At 42.0% G+C, this 23,068-nt stretch overlaps 1 long non-coding RNA gene across 1 annotated transcript in view; it reads right to left on the bottom strand.

Moving 5' to 3' along the window:
- The window catches only part of LOC140195958 (uncharacterized), a 155,794-nt gene extending 153,307 nt beyond the window's left edge, over nt 1–2,487 (bottom strand). Inside the window, exon 1 of the long non-coding RNA XR_011885579.1 lies at nt 2,403–2,487. This is a non-coding gene — a long non-coding RNA (uncharacterized lncRNA). The remainder of the gene's footprint in view (nt 1–2,402) is intronic.
- Nucleotides 2,488–23,068: the final 20,581 nt, after the last annotated feature.

The following is a 23,068-nucleotide window of genomic DNA, read 5'->3' as shown; positions in this document are numbered from 1 at the left end:
ATCTTTATCGGTATTTGTTCGGACTGTCCACTAAGCTCACTTGGAAAAATAAATGATACAAGTGGAATTCCCTTGTATGTAGCAAACTTGAAACCAATAATTGTTATAAGTCCTTTAGTTTAAATAAAAAGGTTTGGCTCGAGCTGTAGTACTTTTGCTTCAAAGTTAGAAAGATATGAATTTATAATCTCTGGAATTTAATTGTACAGTTTTTAACCCCGAATGGTTTTTTGGTAGCTTTAGGTTCAAGTTAATGTGTTTTAACTGAATGACGTCTTCTCTAGATCATGAGTCTGCTACCTGTTCAAAGCAGACAGAAAGCTTAGCTTCCGGAGATCTGGGAACTATTTCAATCAGGCAGATTCCAACAGGGAGCATCAGATGTTGAGATGGTGGTGCACAGTGGTGGAAGGCGTGGTGGTGGGAGGGGGAGGGGGAATGGACACCAGTGAAGTACATTTCACAACCATACATTGCTCAAAATTTCAGAACCTCCTATAGTGCCTTTACAAAGTATTCACCCCCTTGGAAGTTTTCATGTTTTATTGTATTACGACATTGAAACACAATAGATTTTAATTTGGTGTTTTTGACACTGATCAACAAAAAAAGATTTTTCTGTCAAAGTGCAAACAAATCTCTACAAAGTGATCTAAATTAATTACAAATATAAAACACAAAGTAATTGGTTACATAAGTCTTCACCCCTTTTTGTTATGACACACCAAATCATCACGATACAGCCAACTGGTTTTAGAAGCCACATAATTAGCTAAATGGGGATCTGTGTGTGGGGGCGTGAGAGCAGTCAAGGTGTCTCAATTGATTGTAGTAAAAATACATCCGTATCTGGAAGGTCCTGGCAAAAACTACACGGTGAAGACGAAAAAACATTCCAAACAACACTGTGAAAATATTATTGAAAAGCACAAGCCAGGAGGTGGATACAAGAAAATTTCCAGGTCACTGCATATCCCTTGAAGTACAGTTAAGTCAATCATCAAGAAATGGAAAGAATATGGCACAGCTGTAAATCTGCCGACAGCCAGCCGTCCTCAAAAATAGAATGACTGTGCAAGAAGGGGACTCATGAGGGAGGCCAGCAAGAGATCTATGACAACTCTGGAGGAGATACAAGCTTCACGGCTGAGATGGGAGAGACTGCGTGTACAACAGCTTCTGCCCGGGTGCTTCACCAGTCACAGCTTCATGGGAGAGTGGCAAAGAGAAAGCTACTGTTGAAAAAAACTCTCATGGAATCTCAGCTAGAGTTTGCCAGAAGGCATGTGGGAGACTCTGAAGTCGGCTGGAAGACAGTTTTGTGGGCTGATGAAACCAAAATTGAGCTTTTTGGTCATCAGACTGAACATTACATTTGGCATAAGGCAAACACCGCACACAGCAAAATCACACCATCAGTACCGTGAAGCATGGTAGTGGCTGCATCATGCTGTGGGTATGTTTCACTGCAGCAGGCCCTGGAAGGCTTCTGAAGGTAGAGGGTAAAATGAATGCAGCAAAATGCAGGGATATCCTAGAGAAAACCTGACCCTTGGGAGAAGATATGTTTTCCAGCAAGACAATGACCCCAAGCATAAAGCCAAAGCTACACAGTAATGGCTTTAAAACAACAAAGTTAATGTCCTGGAGTAGCCAAGTCAGAGTCCAGACCTCAATCCAATTGAGAATTTTTGGCTGGACTTGAAAAGGGCTGTTCATTCACAATCCCTATGCAATCTGACAGAGCTTGAGCAGTTTTGCAAAGAAGAATGGGGAAAAAAGTTGCAGTGTCCAGATGCACAAAGCTGATAGAGACCCATCCACACAGACTCAATGCTATAATTGCCACCAAAGTTACATCTACTAAATACTAACTTGAATGGGGTGCATACTTATGAAATCAATTATTTTGAGTTTTATATTTGTAATTAATTTAGATCACTTTATAGAGATCTGTTTTCACTATGACACAACAAAATCTTTTTCTATTCATCAGTATCAAAAAAAGCCAAAGTAAATCCATTGTGATTCCATGTCGTAAAACAATAAAACATGAAAACCCAAGGGGGGGCAGTAAATACTTTTTATAGGCACTGTACCTTACAACAGGTAATTCAGTCTCTCAGACCTGTTCTTCACTCAATAGGATCATGACTAACAGCAGCTCTATCCAAATTCCATTTACATGATTCCACATGCCTTTTGTTGCTGCATAAAAAAGTAAGTTATTCATCTCATCTATGAAATCTTTAACTGACCTGGCCTCCACATCTGCCCCAGAGAAAAGTTCCACATTTTTATTACACTCTGTGTAGAAAAATTCTTTCTTATATCACAATTTCACTTTTAGTAGAAAAGTACCTAGCCTATAGTCAAGAACCAAGGCAGCTTAAATTTCTTACCATGATAGTCTTTCTGTCAGCATTACCAATTTAAGCCGTAGGTACACATAACATCATCTAGGACACTTTTCTAGCCTGTTTTCACTTCTGCATGCAGTTGTCTGCAAAAAAATGAGAAATGTAAAATGAGTTCCTATACACATATTGTATCTAAAATAGCATTGGTTGTTTTGGAGAATTACCATTGCACCAGATAACTAGTCCTGCATTAATCTAATCTGATTTTTTTTTAATTTAACTTCTTCAATCAGTATTCAAGCTTGTCAGACTTAGTTTACACATTGTACACTGAATCTGTGCAAGACCCTTGCTATACCGATTCCATTGCATTGTAAGTTAGATTTTAATAAATTAGTTAGTTTTTTTGAAGAATCCTTTAGACTCCACATATTGCTGAAGTTAAGCTTGACCCACATAAAGTGTAAGCTAAATTGATATAAACAAGAGAAAATCTGCAGGTGCTGGAACACACACAAACTGCAGGAGGAACTCAGCAGGCAAGGTCACATCTATGGAAAAGGGGAAACAGTTGACGTTTTGGGCCAAGAATTTTCGTCAGGACTGAGAAGGAAGGGGGAAGATGCCAGAATAACCTTCTTCTCCAGTCCCTGACCTTCCCACCCTACATTGCCTATCCACTTTCAGCTACTCTCCTCCTCTTCCTGCCAACGTTTTATTCTGGCAACTGCACCCTTCCTTCTCAACCCTGAAGAAGGATCTCAGCCCCAAACATGGGTTGTTTATTCATTTCCATAGATGCTGCCTGACCTGCTGCATTCCTTCAGCATTTTGTGTGTGCTGTTATTTATTTGTACATTTTTTTTCTCTATTACATGAAGTAACAGAGCATCCGAGAGGTGAGTTCCAGGGAAGACACAGAGGGTGGGTGATATCTGGAACATGCTGCCAGAGGAGGTGGTGGAACTTAATATTATCACTCTACTTAAGATCCATTTAGACAGTCCCATGGATAGGAAAGGTGTTAAAGGTGTAAAATGACCTAATGCAGGAAAGTGGGCAAAAAGAAACAGCATGGAACTGCTGGGCTGAGGAGCTCACGTCCACGTGTGCCGTACAACACATGGAACTGCTGGGCTGAGGAGCTCACGTCTACCTTCTAACGATGCTGTACAACTGAGTGACCTAGAAAATACACGTGAGGTAAAACAAGCCACATATTTGCAAAACTGAACTGAATTTGACAAATTTAGTTCTGCTGAATAGAATCTTAATACAGCTTTTCTATTTGCTAAAATCTGAAGATTTTTTTTTGCATTATAGGTTTGCTGGTTTCCTGGGTTTCAACATCTCTGAGGAACTATCCTGGTTCCAGCACATTGATGCAAACTTGGCGAAGGTGCACCAGCATCTCTGCTCTCTTAGAAGTTTACAGAGATTTGGCATGCCATTGATGACTTTGGAAGACTTCTACTGATGTGCATTCTGATTGCTTCCATCACAACCTGGTATGGAAACTCAATATCCCATTCATGTCACGTCTTAAGCCACCCAGTCCTGACATAGAGCTGAGAAGTTGGGTATAGACTGCCTCTGAACCCTTTCTTCATCACGCCAGTGGACTGCTGTTAGGCTCCATTGGAAGTCCAGTGGTAAAGTGGAGGTTCAGACGCGCTACTCATTTAAATTCAACCCATTTTACTGTCAGAGTACAAATATATTCATAAAACCATGTTGACATCATTAGTAAATACTTTATACTTACTTTATACTTCATAATTTATTGTCGCCAAACAATTGATACTAGAATGTACAATCATCACAGCGATATTTGATTCTGCGCTTCCCGCTCCCTGGATTACAAATACTAAACATTAAAAATAATAAAAATAGTTAAAATTAGTAAATATTAAAAATTTAAATTATAAATCATAATTAGAAAATAAAAAAATGGAAAGTAAGGTAGTGCAAAAAAACCAAGAGGCAGGTCCGGATATTTGGAGCGTACGGCCCAGATCCGGGTCAGGATCCGTTCAGCAGTCTTATCACAGTTGGAAAGAAGCTGTTCCCAAACCTGGCCATATGAGTCTTAAAACTCCTGAGCCTTCTCCCGGAGGAAAGAGGGATAAAAAGTGTGTTGGCTGGGTGGGTCGTGTCCTTGATTATCCTGGCAGCCCTGTTCTGACAGCGTGCAGTGTAAAGTGAATCCACAGACGGAAGATTGGTTTGTGTGATGTGCTGCGCCGTGTTCACGATCTTCTGCAGCTTTTTTCGGTCTTGGACAGGGCAACTTCCATACCAGGTTGTGATGCACCCTAGTAGAATGCTTTCTACAGTGCATCTATAAAATTAGTGAGGATTATAGGGGGCAGGCCAAATTTCTTTAGTTTTCTCAGGAAGTAAAGGCGCTGGTGGGCCTTCTTGGCAGTGAACTCAGCTTGGTTGGACCAAGTCAGGTCATTTGTGACATTGAATCTGAGGAACTTAAAGCTTTTGACCTGTTCCACTTGCGCACCACCGATGTAAATTGGGTCGTGCGGACTGCTACTCCTTCTGAAGTCAACAACCAATTCCTTTGTCTTGTTGATGTTGAGGGATAGGTTATTGGCTTCACATCATGGCACCAGGTTCTTAATTTCCTCTCTGTACTCAAACTCATCATTACCCGAGATACGGCCTACAATTGTTGTGTCATCAGCAAACTTATATATTGAGTTTGATGGAAACTTGGCTACACAATCATGGGTGTACAGTGAGCACAGCAGGGGGCTGAGTACACAGCCTTGTGGGGCACCGGTGCTCAGAGTGATTGTAGAGGAGAGCTTGTCCCCTATTTTTACAGCCTGGGTCCTGTCTGTGAGGAAGTTGAAGATCCAGCTGCAGATCTGAGTGCTAAGGCCCAGGTTCCGGAGCTTAGGAATCAGTTTATTTGGAATGATGGTATTAAAGGCAGAGCTGTAGTCAATGAAAAGGAGCCTTACATATGCGTCTTTATTCTCCAGGTGCTCTAAGGAGGAATGTAGGGCCAGAGGGATGGTATCTGCCATTGACCTGTTGCTCTGGTAGGCGAATTGCAAAGCATCGAGGTTGACTAGTAGGCTGTGGTTGATGTGTGCCATAACCAATCTCTCGAAGCACTTCATAGCAATTGATGTCAGAGCCACAGGTCGATAGTCATTCAGGCATGCCACCTTGCTCTTCTTCGGCACTGGGATTATCGTTGCCTTCTTAAGACATGAGGGGATCTTAGACAGAAGGAAGGAGCAGTTGAAGATGTCAGCAAACATTCCAGCTAGCTCGCTTGCACAGGCCCAGAGAACCCGTCCTGGAACGCCATCTGAGCCCATCGCCTTCCTTGGATTTATCTTCAGGAAGGCTCTTCTAACGTCCTCCTCGGTGACGATGAATCTCGATGCCACCAGGTCCAGTTCATCCGGAGGGAGCGGGTCACTCCTCTTCTGTTCGAATCTTGCGTAGAATACATTAAGTTCGTCAGGAAGAGAAGCACCACAGTTAATGATATTCCCAGCCTTTTCTTTGCGCCCAGTGATCTCATTTAGACCCTGCCATAGTCTACTGGCATCCCTTTTGTTAGCCTGGGCTTCCAACTTGGGTTGATATTGCCTCTTTGAGCCCTTAATGGCTTTCCGGAGTTCACGCCTGGATTCCGTGTAGTGACTGGTATCCCTGGACCTAAAAGCCGCAGCTCTAGCCTTTAAAAGAGACTTGACCTCATAATTCATCCAAGGTTTCCAGTTAGGGAATACCCGGATCATCTTGCAAGACACACAGTCTTCCATGCATTTCCAAATGAAGTCTGTGACAGCTGAGGCATACTCAAAAAAAATGCTCTGTTATTAAAAAAAATAGACAAAGAGGTCAGTTTAATTCTTCTATTGCAATTGTTTTCTTTCAGGAAGTAGTCAAAAATTTTAAAAATTCTTCAAATATGGTAGTTTTCATCATTTTTCTTCTACTTTCAAACATCTCGTACAAACACAGGCAAGATATGAGAGGAAGACAAAGGCAGTGCCAGAGATGTCAATACTCACCCATATGCAGTTCAGCAAACTTTATTGAATTTCACTTTTACTGAATTCAGTTGAAGCTTAATTGTCATTTAACCATACATGAATAAAGCCAAATGAGACAGCATTACCACGGGGTCAAGGTGTAAAGACACATTACCAACAGTCACACACAGAAAGCACAGAGAAGATCACAATCATGCAATAAGAGTCCCAGTGCCCATCACCAGCCCCTCCCCGCGATGCTGTGGTTTGCTGCTCAGACCTCACACATACGAGTCAACGATACCATATAGAATTTCAGCAAAAATACAATGATACGGATTGTGTATATGTACAGTCAGACCCCTGAACCCACCGATGTCATCTGTCATCCAGCCCACAATGCCCACTAGGCAACACCGCTGCTTTAAAGCTCAGTCCTTGCCCTAAGGCCTGACTCCCACCAGGCAAATCTGTAGCTTTGAGGCCCAGTCTTCACATATACAAGCATATATAGAATATTAGTAAAAACACAATGACACAAATATATATGGTCTAGACCCTTCGGTCCATGTGAAATATTCATTCCCACTAATGCGCTACTCTACCGGTAGAGCATGCCAGTTTGGACGCCTCTTCCTCCAGTGGCTGAAAACCAGGCGACCTGGCAGCTTGAGGCCCCAAGTCCACTGAGTGCAGCCAAAAGAGAGAGATCTGCAGGCGGCCACATCAGAGGTTGTCTTCTGCCAAGCATACCTCACTGGGGGGGCAACTCTGACTCCATTCTGGATGCTGGGCCACACAACCCCTGGCTTTGTCCCCTCACTCCAGGCGGCTGCAAACAAGCTACAACTGTGGACCAGGCCCCCTCCATCTGCCCCTGCTCTCATCCGATAAATCCGCGAATCGAACTTGTGGCGTACCAGATTAACAATGTCCAAAGGGATCTTGCAATCATGACGAGCACCGGCTATTTGACTGTAAGCCTCCATCAACTCAGGCAGGAGCACATGGCACAGCTCCTCCACTATCTCCGCCAGTGACCACGTTGTTGATGGTGTGGACTTGCAGTACTTAGTTTTTAATGTTCCAATCACTTGAAGTACATTTAAGTAGAATGGTAGCACCTTTTGTTGATCCCATTGAAGCCGTTGTGACCAGTCATGCCGCCATCTTGCCAGACTGAAAATATCTAAATCACGTACTTAAATCAGTCATGTAAGGTTAAATTTCATCATGTTTTACAGGTGTGTGTCCAACAGAATTCAAAGAACAAGGCAAGACATCATGACACTTACTTTAGTTGTTCTTTTAGTAGAACAACATTCACAATGCCAGGTCAACCAGATTTTCACAAACTGTGGGACCCTTGCCCTCTGGTGGTCAGACCTGTACATTACAGGGCCTTCAAACCAGATAATGATACACAAACACCAAGATAACCTAACTGATCTGAAGGATCCCCAAAACATATTTTGATTGCAGCTTGTTTTCTGAAAATAACTTAATACAAAAACAACACACATCAAAGTTGCTGGTGAACGCAGCAGGCCAGGCAGCATCTGTAGGAAGAGGTGCAGTCGACATTTCAGGCCGAGACCCTTCGTCAGGACTAACTGAAGGAAGAGTGAGTAAGGGATTTGAAAGTTGGAGGGGGAGGGGGAGATCCAAAATGATAGGAGAAGACAGGAGGGGGAGGGATAGAGCCAAGAGCTGGACAGGTGATAGGCAAAAGGGGATACGAGAGGATCATGGGACAGGAGGTCCGGGAAGAAAGACGGGGGAGGGGGGGGACACAGAGGATGGGCAAGAGGTATATTCAGAGGGACAGAGGGAGAAAAAGGAGATAGATGAATCAATTTTATTGGTTTGTACTGTAAAATCAAGCCACTCAGGGATATCAAACCTTTGTGTTCAGCATCTAGATCTAGAGCTTGTGACCAAATTGGCAATAATCTTCTAAAAATATCTCTTGCATCCCATGATAAATTTGAGAAGATATTATTATTGATTAATGAGTTAATAACAAAAATATGGACTTTTTAAGGAAAAAGAATGAAGTTTGTTGCTTTTTTCTGTGTATTCATAGTTTTACTTTTTCTAAAAGTATAACAGACAGATTGAAATAAAGAAAGCATTTTGGAAAAACTGGTTAAAAGTTATTAATATTAATCTTTTGGCAGTCCCAAAAGCTATTAGTGCAGCACAGTAACTTCATAATGTGGGTTTCAGCCAGACGGGATGCATGATGGAAACTCATGTCAAGGAGCACAGGAGGTATATCCGTTTGGGTTACCTGATAAATCGGCGACAGCAGAACATTGCATTCGCAACACCACAGGACTGACTACTGTGCCATACCAATGGCTTTTGGGACCGCCTGGTAAAGGGAAGCTGTTGAGATAAAACGAGAGTAAAGAATTTTAACATAGACAAATGTGTCGCTCTAAGAAAGAACTGGAATTCAATTTTAAACAGGGTGGAAGAGCAGAAATCTGATTGAATGAGAAGTAACCAGTCAGGAGGGATGGACTACGGGGGTATAAATACCACCGGATGGACATGCCCAGTCATCATCCCTGATGAAGATGGCAGAGTTTGTTATTGAAACGTCGGTTATAATTGATACCTGTACTCAGCTGGAAGCCTGAAATGAGTTTGATCAGCATGAGAGGGGAGTTAGCCAGAATTGATTGGAAAAGAACACCAATCAGGGATGACAGCAGAGCGGCAATGGCTGGAATTTCTGAAAGCAATTCAGAAGGCATGGGCTATATACATCCCAAAGAGGAAGAAGTATTCTAAAGGAAAGATGACACCTCTGTGACTAACAAGGGAAGTCAACGCCAACATAAAAGCCAAAGAGAGGGCATATAATAGAGCAAAAATTAGTGGAAAGTTAGATGACTGGGATGTTTTCAAATACCAACAGAACGCAACTAAAATAAGTCATTAATAAAGGAAAGATGGAATACAAAAGTAAGCTACCCAATAATATTAAAGTGGATGCCAAAAGTTTTTTCAGGTAAATAAAGTGTAAATGAGAGGTGAGAGTGGATATCAGACAGCTGAAAATCAGTGCTGGAGAGGTAGTAATGGGGGCAAAGAAATGGCGGACGAACTGAATAAGTATTTTGCTTCAGTCTTCACTGTGGAAGCTACTAGCAGTATGGTGGAGGCTCCAGGTGCCAGTGGTTATAAAATGTGTGAGGTTACCATTACTAGGGAGAAGGTTCTTGAGAAACCGAAAGGTCTGAAAGTAGATAAGTCACTTGAACCAGATGATGTACACCCCAGGGTTCTGAAAGAGTTGGCTGAAGAGATTGTGGAGGCATTTGTAATGATCTTTCAAGAACCACTAGATTCTGGATTGGTTCCAGAAGACAGGAAAATTTCAAATGTCACTCTACTTCAAGAAGGGAGAGAGCAGAAGAAAGGAAATGATAGGCCAGTTAGTAGGACCTCAATGGTTTGGGAGTGGTGGAGTCAATCATTAAGGATGTGGCTTCAGGGTTCTTGGAGGCATGTGATAAAATAGGCTGTAGTCAGCATGGTTTCCTCAAGGGAAAATCTTACCCGATGACTCTGTTGGAATTCTTTGAAGAAATAACAAGCAGAATAGACAAAAAAGAATAATTCGATGTTGTGCATTTGGATTTTCAGAAGGCCTTTGACAAGGTGCCACGCAGGAGGCTGCATAACAAGCTACGAGTCCATGGTATTACAAGAAAGGTTCTAGCATGGATAGAGAATTGGCTGATTGGTATGGGGCAAAGAAAGGGAACAAAAGGAACCTTTTCTGGTTGGCTGCCAGTTACTAGTTTTGTTCCACAGGGATCTGTGTTGGGACCAATTCTTTTTATGTTACATGTTAATGATTTGGATGATGGAATTGATGGTTTTGTTGCAAAGTTTACAGACGATACAAAGATAGCTGGAAGGGCAGATAGTTTTGAGAAAGTAGAGAGGCTACAGAAGGACTTAGACAGATGAGGAGAATGGGCAAAGTGACAGATTAAATACAATGTCGGGAATTGTATGGTCATACACTTTGGTAGAAGAAATGAAAGGGTTGACTATTTTCTAAATGGAGAGAAAATACAGAAAACTGAGGCACAAAGGGAATTGAGAGTGACACTCACAACACGCTAGAGGAACACAGCAGGTCGGGCAACATCCGTGGAAAAGATCAGTCATCGTTTCGGGCCGGAACCCTTCATCAGAACTGTAGGGGAAGGGCCAGAGGCCCTATAAAGAAGGTGGGGGGAAGGTGGGAAGGAGAAGGCTGGTAGGTTTCAGGTGAAAAACCAGTAAGGGGAAAGATAAAGGGGTGGGGGAGGGGAAGCGGGGAGGAGAAGCAGGGAGGTGATAGGTAGGAAAGGTGAAGAAGGAATAGGGGAAAACACAATGGGTAGTAGAAGGAGGCAGAGCAACACTCACAACACGCTGGAGGAACTCAGCAGGTCAGGCAGCATCTGTGGAAACAATCAGTCAACGAGCAACATTCACAACACGCTGGAACGTTGACTGATCGTTTCCACGGATGCTGCCCGACCTGCTGAGTTCCTCCAGCATGTTGTGAGTGTTGCTTTGACCCCAGCATCTGCAGAGTATTTTGTGTTTGGGAATTGAGAGTGCTTGTGCAGGACTCCCTAAAAGTTAATTTACAGGTTGAGTCTGTGGTGAGGAAGGCAAATGTGATGTTAAAATTAATTTCAAGAGGACTGGAGTATAAAAGCAAGGATATAATGTTGAGACTTCTTAAAGCACTGATGAGGCCTCACTTGGAGCATTGTGAGCAGTTTTGGGCCCCTTAGAAGGATGTGCTGAAACTGGAGAAGGTTCAAAGGAGGTTCACGAAAGTGATTCCAGGTTTGAACAGCTTGTCATATGAACAGAATTTGATGGTTCAGGGCCTGTATTCAATGCAATTCAGAAGAATGAGGGTTGACCTCATTGAAACCTATCAAATGGTGAAAGACATTGAGAGAGTGGATGTCGAGAGGATGTTTCCTATGGTGGGAGAGTCTAAGACCAGAGGACACTGGCACAGAATAGAGGGGCATCCTTTTAGAACAGAGATGAGGAGGAATTTCTTTAGCCGAGAGTTGTGAATCTATGGAATTTGTTACAAAAGGGAGCTGTGGTGGCCAAGCCTGTATGTATATTTAAGGCAGAGGTCAGTAGGTTCTTGATTGGTCAGGGCATGAAGGGATACGGGGAGAAGACAGGAGATTATGTTTGAGAGGAAAATTGGATCAGCCATGATGAAATGGTGGAGCAGACCCAATGGGCCAAATAGCCTAATTCTCCTCCTATATATATGGTCTTATTCTGCACTGTTTTGTAGATAAGTGTACTTTGTAATGATCCACTCTATACGAACAGTATGTAAAACCAGCTTTGCACTGTATCTTGGTACATGTGACAATAATAAGCCAATGCCAATACCATTACCAAGTACTGCAGAGCATGACACCTTCCTTATTAAGGCCGGATACAGAGGTTTGATGGTGGGGACACAAATGGGATTGGAGTCAGCCATAACAGTATCAGTGGTTAAGGGTAATGCTGGCTGGCTATCATCAGGGATTTCTCACTGGGGGTTACTTTGGCCATCAGTTTAAGATTGTGTTTGGGGTGACTCAAGTCAACCATCAGAGTGTGGAGCAACACACAAACCACGAGAGAAACTCAGCACCACTCTTTATTCATTCATTTCTGTGTGTGCAGATGAAGGGTCGCGACCCAAGCTGCCAGCTGTCCATAGCCCTCTGAGCTCCCCCAGCACTTTTTGTGTTACTATGGTTTCCAGTATCTGCAGTCATTAGCGTCTCTATCAGAGTGTGGAGATGGGACCTCAACCCAGGTATCAGAAAATTGAGGGACTGGGTCCCTTAGGAACCTTAGGGATTAGAGGCCATGCCTGAAATGGTGAGATCTCAGGATAAAACCCTGTGACTTCCTTTAGCTACTTCTTCCCTTTGTAATACAAATTTCTGGATCAAATATTTTTCTGATCTCAACTTGTGCCAAAATGCAATTAATCTCTAATTGACTTCATCTGGAAAAAGAAATAGACCTACTCATTTAAGGAGTTACACGTCCTACAGTATTTGCATTTAATGGTATCTATCTCAGAGTGCATGGTATTATAAAACTAAATACCTTTGTTCGTATCACCAGGTCACCAGGGGAGCGCACCTTATGAGGATAGGTTGAGTGAATGTGGCCTTTTCTCCTTGGAGCGACAGAGGATGAGAGGTGACCTGATAGAGGTGTACAAGATAATGAGAGGCATTGATCATGTGGATGATCAGAGGCTTTTTCCCAGGGCTGAAATGGCTAACACGAGAGGGCACAGTTTTAAGGTGCTTGGAAGTAGGTATAGAGGAGATGTCAAAGTTAAGTTTTTTTACACAGAGACTGGTGAGTGCATGGAATGGGCTGCCAGTGACAGTGGTGGAGGCAGATACGATAGGTTCTGTTAAGAGACTCCTGGATCGGTACATGGAACTTAGAAAAATAGAGGGCTATGGGTAACCCTAGGTAATTTCTAAGATAAGGACATGTTTGACATAGCTTTGTGGGCCAAAGGGCCTGTACTGTGCTGTACGTTTTCTATGTTTCTATGTCTGTCTATGGCTGCAAGCAGAAGGAAAGTGCGGAGCTTATCTAAAAAGTACGTAAACCAATAATAAAATTCTAATTAAGTATCACTTTTTAGTCTGTTAGAGTGAAATGATTAAGGCTCAGGGTATCAGCATTCAGAGTTCAATTACGGCATCATCTGTAAGAAGTCTGTTCCTCCTCCCTGTGGAATGCCTGGGTTTTCTTTGTGTGCTCCAGTTTACTCTCCCTGTCCAAAGGCCTACCGGTTAACTGGTTATTGTAAATTGCCCGTGATTAGGCCAGGGATAAATCGGGAGTTGCTGAGAGGCATGACTTGAAGGGCCTATTTTGCGGTGTATCTTAATAAAATTAAATAAAATAAATAATGATCAATTCCAAAATAGCATGCTATTACCCAGGGACAGCCTCTCTAATACAGACAATGAATTATAACTGAGTGCTTCTATCACAATGAGACCACAAGTATTAAATATATTTAAAGTTTACACAACTCAGCAAAGAGCAGTTGCACAAACCTGAACAAATAAAGAGAGAGGATAACAAAGAGCTTTTGTAATAGCATTCAGCATAATTAGGAGGTTCAGAACATATCACAATGTGTACCCTATGGCTACCACTCCTGTTAAATGAACAGCACCTAGTCTGTTTATGTGGCTGTCTGGTGTTAGATAATTTTCAGAGTTAAATAGCTAATTTGAGAAGTATGTCTGTACTTCAACATCATTGAAACCTGGGATGTAGAAAGAATTCTAGCATAAACAGATCTGCCTCCAGGCAGATTAGGTGTTCCCTGATGACTTTGAGTATATAATATCACCCTATTAAAAAGACGGTACTGAGTATGAACATCAGTATTACACAAATAATGCAGACTAGTGTTAATACTGAGATACTGTTTATAAGCTTACCTAAGTCTCTGCATACTTGCTAGATTTAGTTTTCCCTGTAGTAAACATTGAAAAGCACATTATTGAAATGAAATTAGGGTCCATGCCACTTAATGGGCATTTTGTTAATAGGAACACTTGTTTATTCGCTAAATATTCTTCAAAGTGCATTCCACCGGATTTGATGAAGTGAGCATGTTATCAGTAGGAAAGAAGAACTTATGGGACCCATGTGTAATTGCATTAGTCTTTTTAATACAATCAAAATGAAACATAAAAAGTAGTAAATGTTTTTTTTGAAATACAAATATATTATTTCACAGCATTTAAAAAAGTATGAAACGTTTCACTGTCACCACCATCTCATCCCATCAAAAGCTGCCCTGGAAGTCTTGCTTTTGCATCTGGATTTAGCTATCAAAATATTCAGTATCAATGTATGACATAAAAACAGAAAATACTAGAATAACTCAACAGGTCAGTCTACAGCTGATGAAGGATCCCCCAATGATTTTAATTATACGAGTACCTAAGAGGAATGTGGTGACCTGCTTATTGATTTTCGCCCAGTAGCACTTACATCCACAGTGATGAAGTTTTTTGAGAGGTTAGTGATGAAACATTTAAGCTCCTGCCTGAGAAGTGACTTCTCATTGGCTCTTCATTCAACACCGGAACATGTGGACAGCAAAAATACATACATTGGGATGATGTTCCAGGTCGGGTGACCACGTTTGTGCACCACGGTGAGTTTATCATAAAGCATACTTCACCTCCTCTGCCTTTAAAAGACTGAGTTGTCCTGTCTTTGTGGAGAATGAGGAAGCCATCAGGCTGCAGAACTGCATCCGAAATTGCCAGCGAGAGCCATGTTTCTGTAAAGCAGAGTATACAGAGCAATCCCTGATTGGTACAGCAATCTTGCTTTGAGGTCTTCATTTTTATTTTCCAGAGACTGTGCATTCGCCAGCAGGATATTTAGGAGTGGAAATCTATGGTCTCTGCTTTTCACTCGTACCTATAGATCAGCACAGTATCCATGCTTTTTCTTAAAGGGCAATTGCACTCGTGACCCAAATCTGCCATCCAAGGTTCGGCGGTTTTTTGAGTATCAATAGATTCTTTAAATTTCTTAAAACGATGCTGCTTACTGAAATGCCCATGACTGTGACTGTGGATTTCAGCTATAGTAACCTGAAACGGAAATATTTGATGATCCCCATCAGAGCTACATGCAGATTCGCCACCTAATGGCACCATCTTACCAGAAGATTCATTGTGTTGGGCATGTGGCCAAGTGATTAAGGTGTTCATCTAGTGATCTCAAGGTTGCTAGTTCGAGCCTTACCTGTGGCAGTGTTTTTGTGTCCTTGAGCAAGGCACTTAATCACACATTGCTCTAGTGTCTGCGTGAGGAGTGGCGCCCAACACAGACTTGTAAGGCATGAAAATGCCCGACGCAGTCCTCTCATGGTCTGAGTCAACGTTCCCCTCACTGAAGGCAAGCAATAACTGAAGGGGTGGAGCATGCTCTTTCTATCCTGCAGTTCCCATGTACAAAGTTTGTAGAGGCCTTTGCATTCTGTGGGAATCTGCACTCCCTAAACACACATTAAACATGCAGTAACCTAACGGTTAAGGAGAGTGCAGTTAAGGGAGCAGGAAGCAAAATTATAATTATCAACAGGTAACAAGTACCCCATGCCACTGTTGAGAGGACAACCACTTCAAGCCCTTTCCACCTTCACCCATCAACAATTAAACTTCTCACCCTGATTCAGTCCATAACCCTACCTTGAAACCTACCATTAACAGTACACTACTGGATTTCAATGCAACCACCATCTCACCAACTATTCCCCCTCATGGTAAAAGCATAGGTCCAATTTGGCATTGGTCACTGGTGATCCTGAATTCAGTTTCCAAAATACATGGGTGACACTGCTTCTGTGCCAAATATGGGCAATACCCAGACAGGTTGCACCCCATGTCTGATCCTGAATTTGGCTTCCAAATTACATGGGTGACACCTCTTCTGTGCCACACATGGACCATATCCAGACAAGTTGTACAACTAATTACAACTTAAAGAACACAAAGGGCTTGTTAAACATGATATCTAGTTCACAAATCACCTTTATTATGCCAAGGACCCCTACCATTAACTGAGGGGTCTGTGAGCTCCAGATTGGGAAACCCTTTGTTGGAATCCTCTTATTATTTCTAAGAGACTGTTTTTCACTTCCTTAATAATAAATTCCAGCTCTCTCCCCAGTACTGATGCCGAGATAACTGGTCTGTGGTTTCTCTTTTCTTCAATGATGAGGGTATAATTATTACCATTCAATCAGGTGGATCTGATGTGGAATATGTTAAATTTGAAATGTGACAATCATAGGCTGTGGTCCTGGTGATTCATTGACTTCTGAACCCATTAATTTCACAGTATGTTTTTCACTAATGCTGATGTCTTTCAGTCCATTGAGTCAGTTTAAGTTAGCATTTGTTGAAAAGAAATGAAGAAGTTATCGAAGACCAGATCTGGCCAAAGCTTCAAATTTTCTCGTTATAGTGTAATTAATACCAGCATTCAGGCTACCTACCAGACTTTCCAATAATATTTTTGCTTTAAAAATGCTCTAGACATGGATGTATTAGGATCCAAAAGAAAATTATTGCTAAATAAAAAAACAATTAGCCACGAACAATTTAAAAGCTGTTAACGCCAACTGGCTTTTAATTCATCATATAAATATTAGGTATTGGGTAGCCTGAGGAGTCTGAATCTTCATATTCTATCCGCGTGTGCCTTATGAGGCAATGGAAAAGAACAGCAACAGACATGCAAAGCCAGAGTGACACGTTTTAGAAGTATGAAGATTTACTTGGCATGCCCTAATTAATTAAGATTTTAGCAAACTGTTGCTTACAGTAAATAAAGTTTTCAGCACAACAAACAGCTTAGAGCCCTGGACGTACAAAGAACAGTATTTATGCTGCTTCTTTAGAAACAGCGTTAGTTTCCAAATCAAAGGAAGAATCATGTCTGTTACATTGGGAGGAGAGTCAAGACATCTGACAGAGTAATGACATGATTGGATCCTATAAGGCTCAATGGAGGTAGTCAGCATATCACAGAATCATGGAGTAACCTGGCATATAAAGGAGCCATTTCTTGTTCTTCTGCTGGATATATGAAAGAGGCACACTCCCTACGTTTTGAACACGATCTTGCAAATATTTCCATTTCAGGTATTTGCCCATTTCTGTTAGGAAATTATTCGTATTTCTGCATCCAATGCACATTGATGAAGTTATGACTACATAGAAAGAAATATTTTTCTTAATTTGCCTTTAGTTCTTACTACTGCTATTAATTCATCAGTATCTATCTATTTAATTCCTGTGACATTCCCTCACGTCATTTAGTACGTTTCCTTTGTAATTCACTTTCTCTGATACGTATGTCTCCTATTGTAATAATAGGTTCTAATTAGCTGGTCTGATATAAAATCATCTTCTAATTCTACTCCACTTCAATTTACCAAGAATGGAAAAGAAATTACCATTCAACATCTTCCATGAAAGTGTTGACAAGATTCTTCCAATTAATCTTTTGTTTCTGCAGTTAATGGTTTAAATGGTGACAAAGGATTGCAATAATTAGTGGGAAGCTAGGAAGCTCTTAAAAACCAACAAGAAGCAACTGAAAAAAGCGATAAGGAAAGAAAAATTTAAACATGAAGCTAAGTGACCAATAATATAAAATAATACATTTTTCAGATATTTAAGGAGTAAATAAGAGACAAGAATGGACATTGGACGACTGGCAAATGAAAATGGAAATTGACCGTAGTTGCTATACCAAGGAGAAGGCGTTTGGGAAGCAGAAAGGTCTGAAGGTAGATAAGTCACCTGGAACAGGTGGATTACACCTCAGGGTTCCGAAAGAGGTCAAAGAAGAAATTATGAAGGCATTAGAGGTGATCGTTCCAGAATCTCTAGATTCTGAAAAGCTTCTGGAGGAATTGTAAATTACAAATGAGGGGGAAAATGTTGCACAGCTGTCGAACATTAACCTCTTTCCTGTACTTCACCAACCCCTCCCCAATCCCTGGCCTATGCATTATACATTCCTGGAGATTTATGATCCCAGAACTGGATGGGTCTGGATCCTATGTAGATAAAATTTTAAAAGAAATTGATGCTAGAATAGCATCCATCTTATTCTTCTGTTCATAACAGTGATAGATTAAGATATAAGTGACCAATTCAGTCACTGAACGTAGGTCAGTTGTCAAAATTTTTGCAGAGGCCAAATGCCTCTACTTTTATTGTGATTCTATTTTTATCCATTACAAGCCTGATTTCTTGAGTTCAGGGAAAGCCAGTTGATAAAGAGGAATAATACCAGGCGTCACGGTAACATAACAGTTAACATTATGCTTTACAGCATCAGCGGCCCAGGTTCAAATCCCACCATTCTCTGTAAGGAGCTTGTCCATTCTCCCCGTGACCGCATGGGTTTCCTCCCACAGTCCAAAGATGCACTTGTTAGTAGGGCAATTTGGTCATTGTAAAATTGTCCTGTGATTAGGCTGGGAATAAATATGTGGGGTTGCTGGGCAGTATGCTTCATTGGACCAGAAGGGCCTGTTCTCTGCTGCATTTCTAAGTTAATTAATTAAATAAAAGAAGTGCTGAATCCACCAGCTGAGTGGATTTGTAGGAGTATTTCCTAAGTCTAGCAACTTACTCTGTAAAGTCAAAGCCCTCATCCCAAAAATTGCTTTTCTGATCACCAATCCCCACACCTTAGACCATTACCTATCTCAATACCACTTTCTAGCCTGACTGTTATCGTTTCCAGTCATCGCTATTCCAATTCCCCAGTGAGATTCACCCCAATCAGCACACTATGTCCTGCCTTCTGAATGGCCATTTCATTCTGATTCATTTATCATTATCACATGTACGGAGAAGGACACAGAGATATGCATCATTTGCAGTAACACCCACACAACCTAAGGATGTGCAGGGGTTGCACACATTCTGGCGCGAACATAACATGCTCATCAAGTTCAAAGAACAACTCAAGCAACAAAACTAAAGCAGTAAAACACGCCTCTTGCCTCCTTCCCACCCACCTACTCATGTACATGCATAAACAGCCTTCCAGCCCCCATCAAAAGGCCTCCATTGGTCTCAAAGACTTTCAGTCATTGGGCCTTCCAATTCCTTAGTGGATTTACAGACACAAAGCTTTGGCCATCTGGCCTCAATTTCCATACTCTGACCAACCTTCGGACTTGAGTCTTCGCTATCAACTCCAGTCCTTGATAATGATGAATGAGTATCCTGGATGAGGACCTCGAATTCCAGACACACCAATGACAGAACCCCAAATATTTGGCCTTGAGCTTCTAACTCGCCAACTCGCTTACTTAAGGTTATGTGATTAATATGGTTCTGTGCTATAGACTTTCCCGCACGGGAGCCAAACAATCAATCTATCAAGATATTGGGGGGAAAACCAGGAGAAAGAAAAACTGCAAAATATTAAGGAAAATCGTAAATCTGAAGTTCTCTTCCTGTGCTATACAGTATGTACGGCTAAACAACCCAGGGACATAGACTCGGGGTAACTGGTTGACAAAGAAAATTTTCATTCAACAGGGGTATAGAGCTGTCTGCTTGAGAGTTGGAAGTAAGAACCCTCACCCCAATTAAAAGGTCCCTAGATGAATACCTGAAGGGCTCTAATTTGCAGGACTATGAACCTAGAGCTGGGAAACAGGATTAATCTAGTCCATTTTTGATGAACATGATCAATGATAAAATCTCTCTGTTATAAATTACTATGACGATGTGATTAAAACTATCAGGGTCTTTGTAACACATCCTATCATACTGGATAATACAAACTAACAAACCCAATTTTAAACTCTGAAGTAATCTGTTTAATGTGGATATGTTGGCTGAAAAATGGAAGGGTCCAATGTAGGGGGAAAATCAACAGATCCTCATGGCTATTCAGTGGCCCTTGTTGGAAAGTGCAGATGTGAATGTTGAATGAGTTAAGGTTGTGCTTGGCTCTGATACACTCCCATATGTTGAGATCCCATCTTTACAGTCTGGCCTCAGTCATGAAAATAGACTGGCTGTACACTGGTGGAATGAATCTTTGGAAGTGTACCATAAGACGAATTAAAGTCTTCAGGAAAAGAACAGCAACATGGGAAAGTAAGGTTGGCTTCAGATCTCCCAAACAAACATTGTAACTAAGTATAAAGAAATTAAATCCTATTCTGCAGCCTTTCAGTAACAAACATCTGCTCTGTTGCAAGATTTGTCTGACCAATTTTGTTGGTTGTTTTTCTTTTGCTGCTCAGAATTATGTATCATTGCATAAAACTGAGACAAGGCATCAATTCAATAAGAAGGAGTGCTGCTCTAATTATTATAAGTTAGTAAAGAATGTAATAATTGGCATTTTGTAACCTCAGTGCACTTAAATATATTATAGATGTGTGTAAATAATGAGCAGTGCAATTAAAATTTAATGCTGATTTGCTAAGTGTTGTATCACATATTCCACGGTGTTCAACTATTGACTTTCGCAACATCTTGCTGGCAAAGTAGCACAATAATGCAATGTATTGAACATAAAACTGACAATTAATGTCAATGCAATATAATGTAGTGACTATGCCAATACATGAGAAACATATAATTCTCTGGTACACCAGTGAATCTAAGTTCAAAATCTTTCAAAGCCAGTCTGGGGATTTGAATTGAATTTTGAAACAGATTACCTGTAAGTGAAAAACCAGCATCAACAAAAAGTGAGTGTAAATGATAGTCATGAAACCTAATTAATTTAACAATGGAAATTGTTCACTCATTTTGGTGTTTATGTGACTACAGGCGCATATCAGTTTGTTTGGCTCTTGACGGGCTTAGGCGGAAACGGGCGAGGCGAGGAAGGTTTGGCATTCATTTTCTGTTGCTATTTGAGGAGAGGGGCAGTATGAGTGTGAGGGCAGTTTGCTGTTCTCGGTGTCGGATGTGGGAGGCCCTGGAGTCTCCAAGCCTCCCGGACGTGTACATCTGCGCCAAGTGCATCGAGATGCAGCTCCTAAGGGACCGCGTTATGGAACTGGAGCTGCAGCTCGATGACCTTCGTCTGGTCAGGGAGAGTGAGGAGTTGATAGAGAGGAGTTGCAGGCAGGTGGTCACGCCGGGGCCATGGGAGGCAGACAAGTGGGTCACGGTTAGGAGGGGGAAGGGGAAGAGTCAGGTAATAGGGAGTACCCCGGTGGCTGTGCCCCTTAACAATAGGTACTCCTGTTTGAGTACTGTTGGGGGGGACAGCTTACCTGGGGGAAGCGACAGTGGCCGTGCCTCTGGCACAGAGTCTGGCCTTGTAGCTCAGAAGGGTAGGGCAAGGAAGATGAGGGCAGTTGTGATAGGGGACTCGATAGTAAGGGGGTCAGATAGGCGATTCTGTGGACGCAGTCCAGAGACCCGGATGGTAGTTTGCCTCCCTGGTGCCAGGGTCCGGGATATTTCTGATCGTGTCCAAGATATCCTGAAGTGGGAGGGTGAGGAGCCAGAGGTCGTGGTACATATAGGTACCAATGACATAGGTAGGAAAAGGGATGAGGTCCCGAAAGGAGGATATAGGGAGCTAGGAAGGGAGTTGAGAAAAAGGACCGCAAAGGTAGTAATCTCGGGATTACTGCCTGTGCCACGCGACAGTGGGAGTAGGAATGCGATGAGGTGGAGGATAAATGCGTGGCTGAGGGATTGGAGCAGGGGGCAGGGATTCAAGTTTTTGGATCATTGGGATCCCTTTTGGCGCAGGCGTGACCTGTACAAAAAGGATGGGTTACACTTGAATCCTAGGGGGACCAATATCCTGGCAGGGAGATTAGCGAGGGCTACTGAGGTGACTTTAAACTAGAATGGTTGGGGGGTGGGAATCAAATTAAAGAGGCCAGGCGTGAGGAGGTTAGTTCACAACAGGAGGATGGGAACCAGTGTAGAGAGACAGAGGGGTGTAAAGTGAGGGTAGAAGCAAAAAGTACTAAGGAGAAGAGTAAAAGTGGCAGGCCAACAAATCCAGGGCAAGCATTAAAAAGGGCCACTTTTCAACATAATTGTATAAGGACTAAGAGAGTTGTAAAAGAGCGCCTGAAGGCTTTGTGTGTCAATGCAAGGAGCATTCGTAATAAGGTGGATGAATTGAAAGTGCAGATTGTTATTAATGATTATGATATAGTTGGGATCACAGAGACATGGCTCCAGGGTGACCAAGGATGGGAGCTCAACGTTCAGGGATATTCAATATTCAGGAGGGATGGACATGAAGGAAGGGGAGGTGGGGTGGCGTTGCTGGTTAAAGAAGAGATTAACGCAATAGAAAGGAAGGACATAAGCCGGGAAGATGTGGAATCGATATGGGTAGAGCTCCGTAACACTAAGGGACAGAAGACACTGGTGGGAATTGTGTACAGGCCACCTAACAGTAGTAGTGAGGTCGGAGATGGTATTAAACAGGAAATTAGAAATGTGTGCAATAAAGGAGCAGCAGTTATAATGGGTAACTTCAATCTACATGTAGATTGGGTGAACTAAATTGGTAAAGGTGCTGAGGAAGAGGATTTCTTGGAATGTATGCGGGATGGTTTTTTGAACCAACATGTCGAGGAACCAACTAGAGAGCAGGCTATTCTGGACTGGGTTTTGAGCAATGAGGAAGGGTTAATTAGCAATCTTGTCGTGAGAGGCCCCTTGGGTAAGAGTGACCATAATATGGTGGAATTCTTCATTAAGATGGAGAGTGACATAGTTAATTCAGAAACAAAGGTTCTGAACTTAAAGAGGGGTAACTTTGAAGGTATGAGACGTGAATTAGTTAAGATAGACTGGCAAATGACACTTAAAGGATTGACGGTGGATATGCAATGGCAAGCATTTAAAGATTGCATGGATGAAATACAACAATTGTTCATCCCAGTTTGGCAAAAGAATAAATCAAGGAACGTAGTGCACCCGTGGCTGACAAGAGAAATTAGGGATAGTATCAATTCCAAAGAAGAAGCATACAAATTAGCCAGAGAAAGTGGCTCACCTGAGGACTGGGAGAAATTCAGAGTTCAGCAGAGGAGGACAA

This window comes from Mobula birostris, chromosome 4 (assembly GCF_030028105.1).
Source record: "Mobula birostris isolate sMobBir1 chromosome 4, sMobBir1.hap1, whole genome shotgun sequence".
Lineage (NCBI taxonomy): Eukaryota > Metazoa > Chordata > Chondrichthyes > Myliobatiformes > Myliobatidae > Mobula > Mobula birostris.
The sequence above is the reverse complement of the archived record's forward strand: the minus strand, read 5'-3'. Positions and strand labels throughout refer to the sequence as shown.